This window comes from Pleurodeles waltl, chromosome 4_1 (assembly GCF_031143425.1).
Source record: "Pleurodeles waltl isolate 20211129_DDA chromosome 4_1, aPleWal1.hap1.20221129, whole genome shotgun sequence".
Classification (NCBI taxonomy): domain Eukaryota; kingdom Metazoa; phylum Chordata; class Amphibia; order Caudata; family Salamandridae; genus Pleurodeles; species Pleurodeles waltl.
Genome location: NC_090442.1, coordinates 761,285,299 through 761,302,217, shown reverse-complemented (window position 1 = coordinate 761,302,217; position 16,919 = coordinate 761,285,299).

Sequence of the window (16,919 nt, the reverse complement as noted above, 5' to 3'; positions counted from 1 at the left end):
ATATCAAGAATGTATAAAAATTGTAGAAAAAGGTGTCATCATTATCATACAATAGGAATCCCACTGTCACATATAATATAATACATAATGGGAGTAGGAAAGATAGTAGAATGGGTTATTAGTTACTTCACATTTAGAACTGGTGCTGTTATTACAACACATACGAAGGACCCAATACAAACTGACTAATTGGATAGCCAAAACATGGTTACACGTCATCACCAAATAAGAATCCAACGCAAATAGTACTCACGTTTATAGTTAAGGCCAAGCGTAATGAAAGAAAAAGAAAAAGAACACGAAAGAGAACGCCGACCACTTACTGTCATGTCGGAGTCGTACACAGCACGACACAGTCCTGAGCCCTGTTCTCGGACTGCGAGAAATTGACGAGGGCCGAGCGCTGTATAAAAAGGGAGGGCTGTGTGAATCAGCATCCAATTGGGAACGCCCACCAGCACTTCCTGGTTATGCGTACCGGATTGACGGTCAAAAAGAACTAAAAAAAAGGAAGGACACAGTAAGCTGTGTTCGTATACTGGTCTAAATGGAACTACGATGTAGACCGGTTATAAAAGTGGGAATATGGGTCGATTACCCTTAGTAGTCAAGGAAAAAGAAGTGGAAAAAGGGCCCTTATGTTAACCTTATGAAAACACAGATAGACAGGTGAATAAATATGGAAGTTGCTAAAAGAGTAAAAAGAAAAGAAAAAAAAAATCTTATTAAATGTAGAAAATATGAATTAAAAATGCATTGAAGATTAGAATCGGAAACTGTTATGAAGTAGGCAAGTTGTATCAGTTTGGTTTATGAAGGACACCAAATTGGAAAAAAGTTATCAAAAAACAAACAATGAGTTAAAGGGGGCTGTGGTTAAACTCACCAATAGTCCATAGGTCAACAATAGGAAATCAACTGAAACAACTGGAATAAAAAAAGTGGAAATGGGCTACAAATTAAATTAAAATTAAAATAAAGAATTGGGGCAAAAATGGAAAAACCACTAAAATTCGATGAAATAAGTCCGGATTTTACTCTTCTCACAGATTTCCTTCTAGGACAGCGAAAGTAACTCTATGTGAAATGACAACAGTACCAAGTGGGGTAGATAGTCACCCGACCAATCTTAAAAAAATTATTTTAAATTGGCTGCAATATTCATCCAGGGTATATCATCATTTAATCCCCGGATATGGGTGCCTAATTTAAATATCCAACATTGTTCAATCTCAAATAGAGGCACGGTTGAGGGTTTCACAGTTTGTAGTACAATACACCACATGTCGTCTGGAGTATGTTGAACCTCTCGATAGTGGATGCTTAATTTCGTTGACAGTCGTCCACACCTAATATTGCTCCGGTGTTCATTTATTCTAATTTTCACTGGTCTAGATGTCATGCCTATATACCGTAAGCCACATGGACAACTGATCATATAGATACAGTTACGAGAATTACAGTTGGTGTGGCTTGACATGTGCCAAAGACCAATTGTTTCAAGGGCAATGGTACTCATGCGTCTGGTAAGGGGGCATATGTTGCAATTACCACATGGGAAATGTCCCTTCACAGGGACAAGTCCCCATAGTGTTTTCTGATCTGGTATGTTAGTGGACTTCAAAGGTCTGGTGTTAACAATCATATCTTTAATGTTGGAAGATCTTTTGAAGCAAAAAGAGGTTTAGGAACGGTTGTTCCTCCACTTGTAAGAATAGACTACTGTTTATTAACAATTTTCTTTAGAGAATTGGATAAAGGAGTAAAGGTGGTAACACACGTCAGTCTAGGTGATGTGTCTTTGGATCCCGAGGTCAATAAGGATTGCTGATTGTTATTCCGAGCTCGTTTCCGGGCTGAATTGATGATTTTTAGAGGAATATTGTCTATCAAAGAATATGTTGGCTAAATCATCAGCTTGAGCTTCAAAGGAAGAGACACTACTACAGTTCCGATGTATCTGCAGAAACTGACCATATGCAAATTGTCTCTGAGAGCTTTTGGATGATAACTCTCATAGAGTAAGAGGCTGTTGCGATTGGTCATTTTATGATGTGTGCAAGTATGGAGTTTACCTTTATCAATGGTAATCGTGAGGTCCAAGAAATTAACTTCAGTTGTAGAGACGATAAAGGTAAACTTAAAAAAAGGATCAGGAGTATTATTCCAGCTCGTGAAAGACTCCACCAGTTGGACCACCCCTTGCCAGATGACGAGTATATCATCGATATATCGTCTCCATAATCTTATATTATCAGAAAAAGGGCTAGATTTATTGAGAATAAAACTATGTTCAAAATAATTCATGTCCAAACAAACCAGACTTAGAGCAAAGGTACTCCCAATTAAAGTCCCTCGAATCTGGAAGTATATCTGATCTTTAAATTGAAAACATTTTTTGGTTAAAGCTAATGCAGCACATTGCATAATGAAATGGACGGGGATACCCGTGCTCGGTGATTTGTTAAGTAGAGCTGTCTCAATCACCCTAAGTGACGCTTCTTGGGTAATGTTTGTATAAAGTGGTTCAACATCAAGAGTGATTAAAGCTTGCACAGTGTCTATATCATTGATAGACTGAACTAAGTTGAGGACATCTTTCTAGTCTTTCAAGAAAGTGGATGATTCGTTGACAATAGGTTGCAGGAAGTAATCACAAAAAGTGGAGAGAGGTTCCAATGTTGATCCTATATCTGAAACTATAGGACGTCCTGGTGGAGGTGCGATGCTTTGTGAATTTCGGGAAGTCAATAGAAATAAGGAATACGTGGATTGATAGTGTCCAAAAACTCAGCCTCTTTTTGAGATATCCAAGTATTGGATACTGCTTCATGGATCAATGAGCGAATCTGGACTTGCAGCCTATTTGTAGGATCATCTGAAATTGGTTGATAATACGTAGAATCACTCAAAAGTCGAAGACATTCAGCTCTGTATGTTTCAGAGTCTAGGATAACAATAGCCCCTCCTTTGTCAGCTGGTTTAATAATGATACTCTGATCTTGTCGGAATGATTGTAAAGCTGTTCTTTCTCGTGTAGTAATATTGGTAAAAACATGTTTAGGACGTAGTTGTTGAATGTCAGTCATGATAGCTTTCTCAAATGCAAGTACCTCACTCGACAAAGCTGTTACAGATGGTGTAAAGGAAGATGGATTTCTCAGTCCTGTGTCTACTTGATGTGGCTCATTAGGATTGTCTTTAAATAAAAAGTGCAATCTGACCTTTCTCAAGAAACGGGACAATTCACAATTGATCCGAAAAAAGTAATCTTGTGGAGTAGGTACAAAGCCTAAACCTTTATTCAAAACTGAGTTGTCATCTGGGGTGAGTTGCCGAGAGGAGAGATTGACAACTAAGTTCTCACTATGGGGTTCTTGCCTTGACTCAGAGTCACCATTTGTGGTTCTTGCTCCCAGTGTACGTGTCTTCCTCTTCCTCTTCCTCTTCCTCTTCCTCTTCCTCTCAACCTGCCTCTTCCTCTGCCCCAGCCTCTGCCCCAGCCTCTGCCTAAAAAAGGTACATATGGTGCCATAGGACGTGGCTGGAAGAAAGGATAAGGGGGTTGCCAAGTTGGAGGATGTTGTATCAGGAATTGAGGATGTTTTGTCCACATAAGCAATTCACACCAAATGTGTGTCTTTTTTCTCAACATCCTGTGAATTCTAAAAGTACTGAGGGTTTGTGGAAACAGACAAAATATGGCTAAATTTTGACATTTTGGGGACAAATCAGTAGAAGGTGCTCTGGATAAAAGTTTCTGTTTTTATTTTTCATAAAGATGACATCAACAAACGGTCTGCTACAATAAAGCCATTATCTTCCTAGCTTTCAGGGACATGCAGAGCTGAATAAAAAAAAAGAGGTAGCCCATTTTTCCTATTTTTGTGCTTTCAAACTACTTCCAGTTTGTGGTGCAAAGCATTGTGAAACACAAGGGTGATCCAGGAAAGGAACATATTTCCGATAAGGAAACAAAATTATGAATTCAGCAAGGAGTCATATGTGTAGAGCCCTCAAGATATTCTCATAGAAACGAAGGGCCTGATTATGAGTTGGGTGGTTGAACCACCCCAACTCCAATACAGCAGTGGTAAGGTGGCTGTCAAGGTGGTGGCCTCACCACCGTTGTATTACGATGTTTCTATCGGGCTGAACGGCGTAAACTACCGTATTACGATGTTTCTGCTGGTCAACCCAGTTAAAGCTGTGCGGCGGCACTGGCCTCGGCTTGCCATCACACACAGCACCCTCAGAATGTGCACTGTCTGCAACAGCGGACAGGGACCATTCCAACGGTGTTGACAGGGGGGCCTCTGTATTGCCCATGACATGGTCATAGGCAGTGCAGGGGCCATCCTGTTGCCCCTCAATGCTGCCTTTCTGCCAGCTTTTTCATGATGGGACCCCAGAAAGGCTTGCGGAAAGCAAAGTCGTGATTAGCACGGCAGTGCCAGACTTGGCACCCCCATTGCTGACACAACTTTTACCACCTCCAACCCGTCGGGATCCCTGATCGCAGTCTCTGTGAGTAAATGCCTCTTTTTGCGATGGTTAGTCCCCACTTTTTGCTTGATGTTTGATGTAGCCTAGAAATTGTAGTGCCTAGGGCCTCTGCTAACCAGGTTCCCTGGGCCAGAGCTCTTCCTCTAAAACTGTTGTGATGCATTGGCACAATTGGATACACCCTTAGCTACTAATATAAGTCTCTAGTAAAAGGGTTCTTAGGGTACCCAGGGCATGGGGTACTATGGGTAAGCTCCTGAGGACAGCAGCACTGATAGTGCCACCCCCTCGGGCCATTAGTCCAGATTCACCCAGCACTGCCATTACATGCTGAGTGTCCTGAAGCAAACCTAAAACACAGACTCAACAGGGCACACTGCCTGTGTGCCCTGTCCACCATATACTGCATTTACTATGGGTAAGACACCCCTCTGGCATGCCTTACAGCACTAAGGCAGGGTGCTTCATGAGCAATATGCCCCCACTGTGTCCTTGCCAAACCTGGGACATAGTCAGTGAACAGAGCAGCCATGTTAATGCATGTGATGGACTCTGGTCAACATGAGTTTCCCAGCTACATGATGGTCAGTCTGAACTCTAGGTTGTTTGGTACCACACAACAAAGACTAATAAATTTAACAGGTATCAATATTGAATTTAACCCTAAATGTACCCAGGTTACCTCAAAAGTACCCCCTGCAAAAGCAAAGTACCCTGACATGGTTGCTGGCTGGATCTGTCCAGCCTACCACCTCCAGACACCCAATCTACAAATTTGGGGGGAGAGCCCTGTCCCTCTGGTTTGTAAAACAATGCCCTTCCTGGTTGGAGGTGCTAACAAACCCTCCCCCCAGGAATGTGTGCTGCCCCAGCGGTGAGCTTCAAAAGGCTTGTTGCTTTTGAAAATCGACCGCCCATGCCTCCTGCTAGCAGCAGATAATCTGCCCCATTCCAAATCCCCACGTTGGAGGGAGCAAAGGCAGGAAACCAATCAAAGGTTAGGAGGAGTGGCCCCACCTGGCATGCACCACCCTTAAGGCATTGCCTGTGAGGTAGACACTCCATTTAATTTTCCCACATCTTAGATGGAATAAATATAGCCAATTGGGGTTAGGGAAGTGACCCTTCCCACAGGAAGTGGTCACTATAGTGTGTGTAGCCACCCAAAGATACTTGTCCCATTGGACACTACCAGGTACCACCTACAATGCCCACTAAATTCAGTACTTAGTGAGCATCCTTAGCCCAAGAAATCAGATTCAAAGGACATGAAGAAGATCAGCACAAAGAAGATCCAAGGCATGAGAACTGTGGACCTGCTGCACAAAGAAAAGGCACCAAACCCTGCCTATTGCACCCAGGACCTGACAATCGCCGCTGAGGAGCTCCTGGAGAACTGGACTGACCTCAAGAAACCCAGAGGACCTCCAGGCTTTGCCAATCACTCATGAACTCCCTCCAGAGTGGAGGTGCCACTTTGCAATGAAGAAGGAACCAGCAACCCAGTGAGGGTCACTTCACTGACTGGCCGCTAACTCCCGAACTAGAAGTTGCAGCCAGACCTGACAACACACCAACAACCACGAGGACAAACACTGAAAGTGTGACAAGTTTGTGGCACTGCACCCTCCAGTGGCCGAACTGTACCAATACCCTGGGTACTGGTCAGCTGACATCAGACACCAAACAAACACAGCCTGCCAAGGTTAGGGCTGAAAAAAGGACCAGGAGGAAGTCCCAGTCAAGGGACATCAGGACCACCCTAGACCTCCGACCAGAGTGCCCCCATTGTCCTGTAAGCGACCCTTGAAGTGACTTACCTCCAGATACAAAGGGCATCTTTACGCACAGCTCCAGGCTCACCAACTCGCTCTGCACCCATTCGCCTTGTGCCCTGCAACGAAGAACCTGCTGTGCCCTAGGGGTCCCTCACCCTTTTTAACCTCAACACTCCAGGATGACCTGAAGGAATCACCTCTAAATTTACCTGCCCAGACCTTTTCCAAGTGGTCTCCTGCAGTGGCCCTGCACCAGCTCCAGAGACTTTCCACCGCTGCTCCCGCCAGAACCGGGAGATGTCTGAACTTCTCCATCTGGCACAGTGTGCCCACCAATGACCCCGACTAGCCTGCAAAAGAAGAACTTGGTAAAGCAACTGTGTGATTTTATATGTATTTTAAAAGGTGACTTTCCATTGATTCCTATAGTGCACGAATTACGCACAAAAGACTATTTTCTTTAAAGTTAAAAAATCCATAACGCCAAAAGTACTTAACCAATTTTGACAATCTTGGTTCTAAATTTTATATACAAATCTGAAGTATTTTTATAAATTTGTCTTGAGTTATTCCTTCGAATGTGTGAGTGGCATGATTGATACTGTGAGTACAACAAATGCTTTGCCTTGCTCCAAGATTGACATAACTGTTTGACCAAGCTACCACATAAATTAGACCATTAGGTGATCTAGTTTTTACCTCTGCAAAACCAATGTGTGGTTGCCTGGACCCCTGCCCAGTATGCCTAGTTTTGGACACTACATAGAGGGCCAGCCTCCAACAGTCTCCCGGCGGTCTGACTGCCAGGATTATAATCTGGAGGTTTGACAACCAGGAATGCGGTGGTTCGACCACAACCGCGAGTCTGGTGGTTCGAGGACCGCCAAACTTGTAATGAGGCCCTAACAATTGAATTAAAGAAATACTGACACTGAGTAGGAAAACACAGCCATTTGTGACAATGTTTTCATCTGTAAATTTTTGTCACAATGGCTAATTTACATAAGCAATATACCATTATGTTTTCTATATCTTTTTGGTTATTGGAATATTTAGGATTTGTAGGTTCTCAGAGAGCCCAAGGTACCCAGAGGCAACATCTGAGCTGCCATGTACAATGTTTTTTCATTGTTTACTCAGTTTAGACCAATTCATATGGTGAAATATGTTGAGTGAAAAATAGGATGCAAGATAACCTATGTGTTTCTGAAATGTGTACAGGATATGAAGTTTAGGAGCGGTGGTTATTTGTATACTTCTTAAATTATGGGTACCCATACGAGCATATGATTTAGAGGGCATTTTTCAAAACTTTTTTTTTTTTTACAGTTGTTTACCTTTGAAAGCCATAAATGCTGCAAAATGTCATTGGTATAAATAAATATCCTACTATTCTATGCTCCCACATGTATTCTGATAATAATGGTGCCTCACTCGTGTGGTAGGCCTAGTGCTTGTGAAAGTTTATGGCCCAAAATGCAACATGGATGCATCACATTTTTCCCACTCAAATCTGATCTGTTTTTTACAAAGTCGGTAGCTGTGGCTTTTGGGTACTACCTCAACTGGCACCTAGGGAAATATAGCAAATTTGTAATTTTTTTTTAACTGGATGCCTAGTGGAATCCAGAATGGGTTGACTTGCATAGCTCTCACCAGGTTATTTTACCCAGAATCCCTTACAAAACTCAAACTTTGATTAAAAAACACATTTTCCTCATTTCATTTTCTGCGATGGAAAGTTCTGGAATATGTGGGGAGCCAAGCTTGTAATTTGGCAGTCGGACCGCCTGGATCCTGGCGTTCTGACCACCACCGCAAGGCTGGGAGTCCTAGGATCACCAGCATCATAATGAAGCCATGTGTTTGGTAGGTCCCCATGTGGCAACTGACCCGAGCTGTAAAGTGTATACAAGTAGGATGATATTGGGATTAAGCCCAATTTTGCTACCCATATGTATAAAAAAAGAAAAAGCATCCAAAATGAAAATGTCCCTTCTTACCACAAATATGGGGTCATACTACAGGTGGAGGCTAGGCCTGATGTGTGGGCAGGTTTGCAGGCCATCCCCACACTCTGTAGGAATTAAAAAACTTGCTGGTGTCTAGTGGGCCTTCTACCTCCCACCCAAACTGATTGTAGTTAAAGACCTCCTTCTGCCCCCCGTGAGGGCAGATGGACTGTTACAGTTTATTTGAGGGGTGTGGTAAGGCCTAATGTCTAGGAGAGCTGCCCCCACCCATTTCTCCACAGAAAAATAATCCCTGTGGACTAGTGGGCTTTCTGCCCCCGAGGGGCAGAATGGAGGTAACAACTTCCAATATGCCCTTGGGGCAGAAAGACATTTGGGCCTGGGGTATGGGCAGCATTAGTCTATTATCAGGGGTGTGCGCTCCCCTCAACATATAATCACTGGTAGTCTAGTGGGCTTTCTGCACCTCACCGGAAGCAGATTGGAGGAAAACAACTCCTATCTGCCCCCAATGAGGCTGAACGACCTCTGGGAGTTATGTGGTTGTATGGGGGCTACACCTGATGCCTGGGTGGGCTCGTCCTACTCATTATTCAATAAATAAAACACACCCTGGTGTCTAGTGGGCTTTCTGCCTTCCTGGGGCAGATTGGAGGTAATTGCCTTCAATCTGCCCCCCGTGGGTGTAAAACAACTTTTGGGGCTGGGTGGGGGGGGGCATTCCCCAAGCAGGAATCCACTATTGAAAGGTATTACTGGCAAGGGGAGAATCTCTCCTTTCCAGTGATACTTCCCTCGACCAAATTGTTGCTTCGGCTGAGATATGCACCGATGTAAGTGAAAGCAAATAAGCTAATCAGCTCATTTTGCTTCCACTTTCTGTGCAATGACATTGGGGCACCATGCACGCTGATTGTCATTGCACAGAAAATAAAACAGCCTCGATTACAGAGGAAGCTCTAACCCAGCCGCTGAGGATGAAAATAGAAACAAATACATTCCTCTGGTGCGTGCACCCAAGGGATTTCCTGCTTTGTATACGAGGACGACCTGAAGCCGTCCTCATCACAAGAGCACTGGTGCGGAGGACAGCCTGGAGCCACCCTCCACACCAAAGAAGTTAGATATATTAAACACATGGTCTTAAAACTGGTTGATGAATGCAATCACACAAAATGAATAAACATTTAAACATCATCTGACACAGTGCTTGTCCTAACCAGGTGCCCAAAAATACAAACCGGAGAATCATAAAAACGTAGTTCTCCATACAATATGTTCTCAGTAACTGAAGGTGGTTTTGTGACTCAACACTTCTTTTCCTCATTGATGTAGCAGCACTTAGCCAAATCATGAATATCATGCACCTTTTCATGGGGTCACAGGACAATCAGAAGCTACTGTGCAATTATCGCAACAGTTGTTGTCTTTTACCACTTGCATCCCAGAGCTGCAATCCAGTTGCACTCAAACTGGCTGACCATGTACTCCATGACTGTGCTTGACTCTCATGGTAGTGTGCCAAGCAGTCAAGGCTTACTCCAGAATTAGAATGTCTTGAATATACAAAAAGAGAGGATTTTCTTTGTAGGTTAGTAACTGGGCCTATTCTCAAAGTGCACTTTGAAGTACTTTTAGTAGTACTACAGTAGTGCTGGTCTCTATCTTTACTGTGCTAAGATATTCACCCCGATTTTGGAGATCTCCTACACTTAAGTCTACAATTTAGAATTAAAACTGGGAGGGGCAGTACAGAATGGCTGGAAAATGGAGAAAAATATAAAAATAAATTTAGGTGTTTAGGGTGGAGTAAGCCTAGGGTTAGGGAGGTCTAATGATGGGTTAGGGAGAGATATGTATCCATCCAGAAAAAAGTAAGCTCAATTCTATCTACAAAATGCACTTCTAAACCTACTATAGTTAAAACGGCCCAGAAACAGTTGTAAACATAGTCTAACTCAGGCCAGGAATAACTCCAGCACCACACATAGCCAAAAACTGGTACTGCCACACCCTCCCAGAGAAAATAATGGAGCAGGTACTTAAAACAGAAGCCCATACGAAATGTTAAAATAAATGAATTTATATCTACTTTTTCAACATATCACAACACGATAACCACACAGCAATGGAAAACCTTAGAAACGCTTACACAATCCACGCTCATTCCAATGTAACAGGCATCTGCCAGTGGTCACAGAGTTGCACAAGGTGCTGCTCCTATTGCAATCAATTGCTTAATTCGTGTGCTTTTTAAGGCAACTTTGACCATTAATATGGACTGCAGTTGCCGTCCAAGCCACATACTTCTGCAACAGTGAAGCTACAGAATGAAGGGTGTTGAAAATTGGGTTTTGGTTTGTGAGAGGTATCCACCCTGTCCAAGCTGGACCCACATTCCTAGTCAGGGTAAATCAGATACATACCATAAGTTAACCTGTGCTCACCTTATGGTAGCTTCGCACAGAGCAGCCAGGCTTAAGTTAGGAGGCAATATGTAAAGTATTTAAAACAGTAACACAGTGAAAACATCATAAAAAAAACTCCACACCAGGTTACAAAAACCGATTGTGATTTTACAAACAAATCAAGATCAAAATAACAAAACTGAGTAAGTAGAAATAAGTAGAAGTCAAGATATGAATTTTTAAACAATAAAAATGTTGGTAGCGTTTAGGACCAGGGCAAAGTCAAGAGTTCAGGCCAGCCATGATGGCACGCTGGCCGGATACAGGAACCATGCAAGCAGCTGACCACAATATCTTGATCCTGGTCGCAACAGCAAGATATGGGGTGCAGTCGAGCAATGCATCGATGCTGCTCCCACAATTGAGGTGATGCATCGATTTTCTGCATGCAACAATGGCGATGCATCAGTTCTGAATGCGAAGCGCTGGGTCCGAGATGCATTGCTTCCAAAGTTGCTGCGCCGAGTTCTCCACGCAGTCGAGGGGTTGAAGCAGGAAAGCACTCTACCCTAGTGTGGGACAGCACGTGCCATGCACTTCTTCCTGTGTAACTGAGAGTGTGGTAGCTTGGCATTGAGAAGGCAGGCTTAACTTAAGAGGAAATGCGTAAAGCATTTGTGCAACACTTCAAACAATAATACAGTGAAAACACAACACCAGGTTAGAAAAATAGAGGTTAATTTAATGAACAGAGAAAGACCAAAGCAACAAAAATACAATAATTAGAAGTTGAGATATGGATTTTAAAGATTAAAATGCAATATAGTGCTTAGAAGCAAAAAGTGTCAACTGGGGATATCTGATCATGGTAGACCATTTTAAATCCCAAAGTTCAGGCCAATCGCAATGGAGCCCAGGTCGGATACAGTCCCAGAAAATTCCTCCTCAAGATTTACCGTCACAAGAATTTAGCCAAGAGTCCCATTCGCAGGGAAGAAGTTCACTGGGAGCAAGAATAGTGTCACTGGTGGTGGTCCACAGATATGATGAGCTGGCCGGGCATTGCGGACGGGCAGACTAGAGCCACACAGTTGTGAGTGGTGATGCTTGCTTTGTGAAAAGATGACCGTGCAGTGGCTCGCGCTGATTCTTTCAGCGAGTGGTGCAGTTCTGGTGGGAGTGGGCCCGTTTGCGGTCACAAAGAGCCCAAAAGCTTGATTTCCGGAGCCAAAAAACACTTCCAAGAGCACAGGACTGGAGAGGCGCCATTTGGAGGCCAGGAACTGGTTGAAGACGGGTCCAGGAACTGTAGCAGATGAGTTAGAAATCTTTTGTGCCCAGAGACTTCAGAAAACAGGAGGCAAGCCAGCAAGCCTTTGGCATCTTTTTGGTTCTAGGATGTAGAGATGTAGGTACAGTCCTTATAACTCCTATGCAAAAGGGTTGTAGGTAGCAGGTCAGCTCAGCAAAGCAGGAGTCTAGCAGAGTAGGAGTCCAGCAGAGTAGCAACTCAGCAGAGTGGTGGTCCTTGTAGCAGCACAGCAGTCCTTCTTCCAGGCCGAGTATCCACAGGTACAGAATTGTGCTGAGTTGGTGGTGTTAGAGGTCCAGTAGGTATACCCAGTTGAGCCCCTGAAGTGGGGGAGACTTAAAAAAAAGGTCTTTGAAGTGCATAGAGGTTCTCCCAACCTGTCCTGGCTCCAGACTCACTACAGGGGGTATGCAGCCCTTTGTGTAGGGCAGAACACTGCCCATTCTGGTGTGTCAGCTCCTCCCTCACATCCTGCCCAGGATGGCCCAACAGGCTGTGGCTGGCACATGAGCCACACCAAAGATCCCTTTTTGTGTGACTGTCTAGAGGGAATGCACAAGCCCAGCTGTCACCCCATCCTAGATGTGTATTGGAGACAGGCCGTAGGCTCTAAGGGCCTCATTCCGACCCTGGCGGTCTTAAGACCACCAGAGTTGTGGTGCCAGTCAGACTGCCGACAATGTGGCAGTCCAACCGCCAAATTATGATTGTGGTGATAGCACCACGGTTGGACCACCAGCACCACCATATTTCCTCCGTAGGGAAGGGTATGCCCAGACGTGTGTCCCGGGCTCACTATGCCACTGGATTCAAGCTAGCCTGGATAATCAAGGGTGATTCCCTGAAACCGGTCCCAGGATGCTTGTTTCCTGCCCAGGGAGGACGTGGCCTGGCAGGTCGGGCTGGACTGTTCCCATGGAGAATATAGTCAAGACTGATTTGCATATGGTTGGGCCCAAACTGGGGTGGAATGGTAAGCAAATAAGTCGATGGATTAAACCCAGATCTGTGACTGGGGTTAATGTTTGATTGTTTCTGCATTCTGTCTATCATTTGTGTTTGTTTGCTTTTGTTGCCATAAGTGCGCCGGGTGTTCCGAGACGTGGGTCCTGGGCTCACTATGCCAGTGGATTCAAGTTAGCCTGACTGATGAAGGGTGATAACCTGAAACCAGTCCCAGGATGCTTGTTTCTGGTCCAGGGAGGACCTGGCCTGGCTGTTCAGGCTGAACTGTTCCAGTGGGTAACAGGGTCAAGAATGATCTGCATATGGCTGGGTGCAAACTGGGGCGGCATGATGAACAAAAGAATCGATGGATTAAACACAGATCTGTGACTGGGGGTGAATGTTTGATTGGTTCTGCATTCCATCTATCATTTGTGTTTGTTTGCTTTTGTTGCCATAAGTGTGCCAGGTATGCCCAGACGTGGGTCCCAGGCTCACTATGCCACTGGATTCAAGCTAGCCTGGCTGATGAAGGGTGATATCCTGAAACCGGTGCCAGGATGCTTGTTTCTGGTCCAGGGAGGCCCGGGCCTGGCAGCTTGGGTTAGACTGTTCCCCTGGGGAACAGGGTCAATACTGATTTGCATATGGCTGGGTCAAACTGTGGTGGTATGGTGAGCAAAAGAATTGATGGATTAAACCCAGATCCTTGACTGGCGGTGAATGTTAGACTGGTTCTGCATTCTGTCTATCATTTGTGTTTGTTAACTTCCTGAAAATGGCATTTTTAGAAGTGCAATTCAAAATCCAACTTCACCATCAGTTGTGATTTTAAATTGTGAGTCACCAAACGCCAACCTTGACAAATTCAAATCTTCCAGATTGTGAATTACACGTACAAAATGTAATAAGGTAATCCCAATGTTATCCAATGGGAGAGATAGGCGTTACAGTAGTGAAAAACAAATTTGGGATTTTTTCACTACTAGGGCACGTAGAACTTAAATGTACATGTCCTGCCTTTTAAATAAATTGCACCATGCCCTGTGGGTCATATAGTGCCTATTGCTCTTGGCAAAATCAAGTAAATCATTCACAGCGCCACTCTGAACCAAAGTATACAGACCTATTTCTATTGAACCTAATTATTCAGGAAAGACACAGTGTTTGATATGGAGCAAGTTGGAGGCTAATAGTTTTAAATGTTTTTCTGAAGATTTTCTGAATTTCATTGTCATCTTGTTGTGCCGAGGCTACCACATCCTCTTTCATGTTTTTTTCTATCAGCTTGGAGTAGCCCAGAACTTAGTCAATTTCAATCATATCATATTCTTAATGGAACTGACCCAAATCTCGCAGATCCATAACATATGTAATGCCTGAAGTTCTCGTTTCTTGATAAATGCGGATAAGGTTGAGCATCGGGTGACAGCTGGAAATAATTGCTTTAAGACAGCAGTACTGAGACTTTTTTCTATATATAAAAATATTAGGCAGCATGCAATTAAATGACTGCTCACGGAAAGCAATGATCTTAATTTAAGTTACCAATGGGCTTACAAAGAGAGTGATGAAAAGGAAACTTTCTAGGGTTTTTGTTTGCTTGCTGCCCAACCTCAGGTCCAAGCATATCTTTGAAAGCATTTTAGATTATAAAACATGGCATGTGCAGGTATGTATGTAATATCTGCATTTACCAGGAGCTCAATAATTATAAGTACAAGTACCAATCTCCTTGATTGATACTCCAACACTCAGCAGTCATGTGGCACATTAAATACTCACAAACTATGCGTACATGTGGTAGAGACATTTTGTTTTTAATAATCGGAGAGTGGGCTTTGGTTTAGCCCCTTGCTCATGATTTGATGGCTTGATTGTTTCCTCTTGATTCAACGGTTTTCCTCCCTATTCTGATGTCTGCCCCACTCAGAAGCAATTCAGTAACACTATGATCTGTTTATTAAACTTGTATCTTTCCACTGCTCATGCTGCTTGGATTTGGGGACTACTTTTTTCTTTCTGTTACATAGTCCATGGAAGTGTATGTGTTTTCTCTCTCTCCTCAATTTGCTGATTCTCTCTTCACTTTGCCCCCAACACTCTCTCTACCATGTTTCTTCTATCCTACCTCTCCAAACTCTGTTGCTTCCAAGCCCCTCCCTATCGTACTCATTTAAAAAATATATATCTCTGCCCCCAAGTATACAACTCTGCTGCTCACCTGCCCCTCTCCTCATGTTAATTCCATCCACATCCTTCTCACATTCCATTTTTCATTTTTCAGGACCATTTTTGTACCTGTCAAGATATCGGTGTGCACCTATCTTAAAATAGGTTTTTATAGTTCTTTTTTTTTTACTTATTTGAAGATGGCTGATCCTCAGTAAGCATGCCTGGGTACACAAAGAAATGAGTTTGTATTATTTGAACAAACCTATTTAAAGATGTTTGTGCATCCACCACAGACATCGTTGAATGGGTTTATTCAAATATTACAAATCCATTCAACAATAGAATTGGTCAGCTGAGCTCTTCATGAAAAGGGCTACTACCAGCTTGTTGCATCCCTGTAACTTAATGGGCGGTCAACTAACTGACTCTTCAAGTCCATGTCTTTGTTCCGGTTACAATTTTGAGCAGGTTCAGCCTTTCCAGTCTCCTCACAGGTCTCAACAGCAGGTGCAGTGCCTTTTCTGTCTTCCACAGGTGCAGTAGTATTCTGAAGAAGGTTCCCAGGAGTACCACATTTATGCCTGGCTCTAACCTGTGGCTTGGGGTGAATCCTGACCCTCCCTAATAAAAAGGGAAATCGTTCCCATGGGTACCCTTACCCACTTTGCAGCAATTCCTGTGTGCCCCACTAAAAATAATCCCAAAGTGCCCCTTTTTACCTTAAAACCAAAATGGCAGGAACATCCCTTTCCCTGTTTAGAGCTCATGTGCCCACACCAGAGGTGTAGCCAAGGAAATGATGGGTAAAAGAGTGCCCTTCCGGGATGCCAGGTAACATTTGCTTGTAGCAGGGTATGCCTCTTTTAAGTTAATCATGTCCCTGTGAACAGCCCAAATGATCATTTGCCAGAGGAACAGAACACCTGCACACACCCAAGCCCTCTGTCTCAGCTCTGGGAGCTAGCTCACAATTCATCAAGGGGGCTGTTCATCTTCCAGGTGACAGCTGGAGGCTCATGCAAATAGCTTCCAGAGGCTTTTGGCAGGAAAAATTAAAGATTTTAAAAATACCTTTTCCAAAATAGTTATTACTTTTCTGACTTTACCAATGCTGTGCTTGTAATAAAGATTAAAACAAAGTCCAATAATTATTTTTGTAGGAGTTACCGAGCCGGGAATAACATTATTAAATGTAATATTGTATGCCAACATTTATTTTATAGAACAGTGATAAACATAGCTTTTGTGGTGTTTTCACTGTAAGGACATGTTTAACAATAAACGTTGACATGTCCTACTTTTAAATATCAAGCCCCCTGTTTTATAGTCAAGAAGGCCTTCTTTTTGGTTACTTATCAATTCATGAACGGAGGGTATAGGCCAGTCAAAAGGGGTCATTTTCAAATTTGCAGTTTTAAAACTGCTACAGTGCGTTGTTACTATACACACAAGGGGTGCAGGCACAAGGTGTGCTGCAGTCCACTGGTGACATTAATTTACAAGCCCAGGGTACAATTTGTCCCATACAGGGCAGACTAATAGGTAACTTAAATATGCCAATTAGAAGCATATAAGTGTTTTGGCATGTTTTAGTTGCAGAGCACGTGCACTGGGCCTGGTTAGTACAGGTCAAGTGCACAGAGTCAAAACAAACAGCAGCATCAGTCCAAAACTGAGGATGCAAAAAAGTAATTATCCTATAGCCACCAAAAAAATCACAAGATTAGAACTTTCTAAAAGATTCTAAATTTGTCAAAGAAAATGAAGACACACTAACCACACTCTTTGAGGACACCTGGTTTGGACCACCACTCTGGAAACC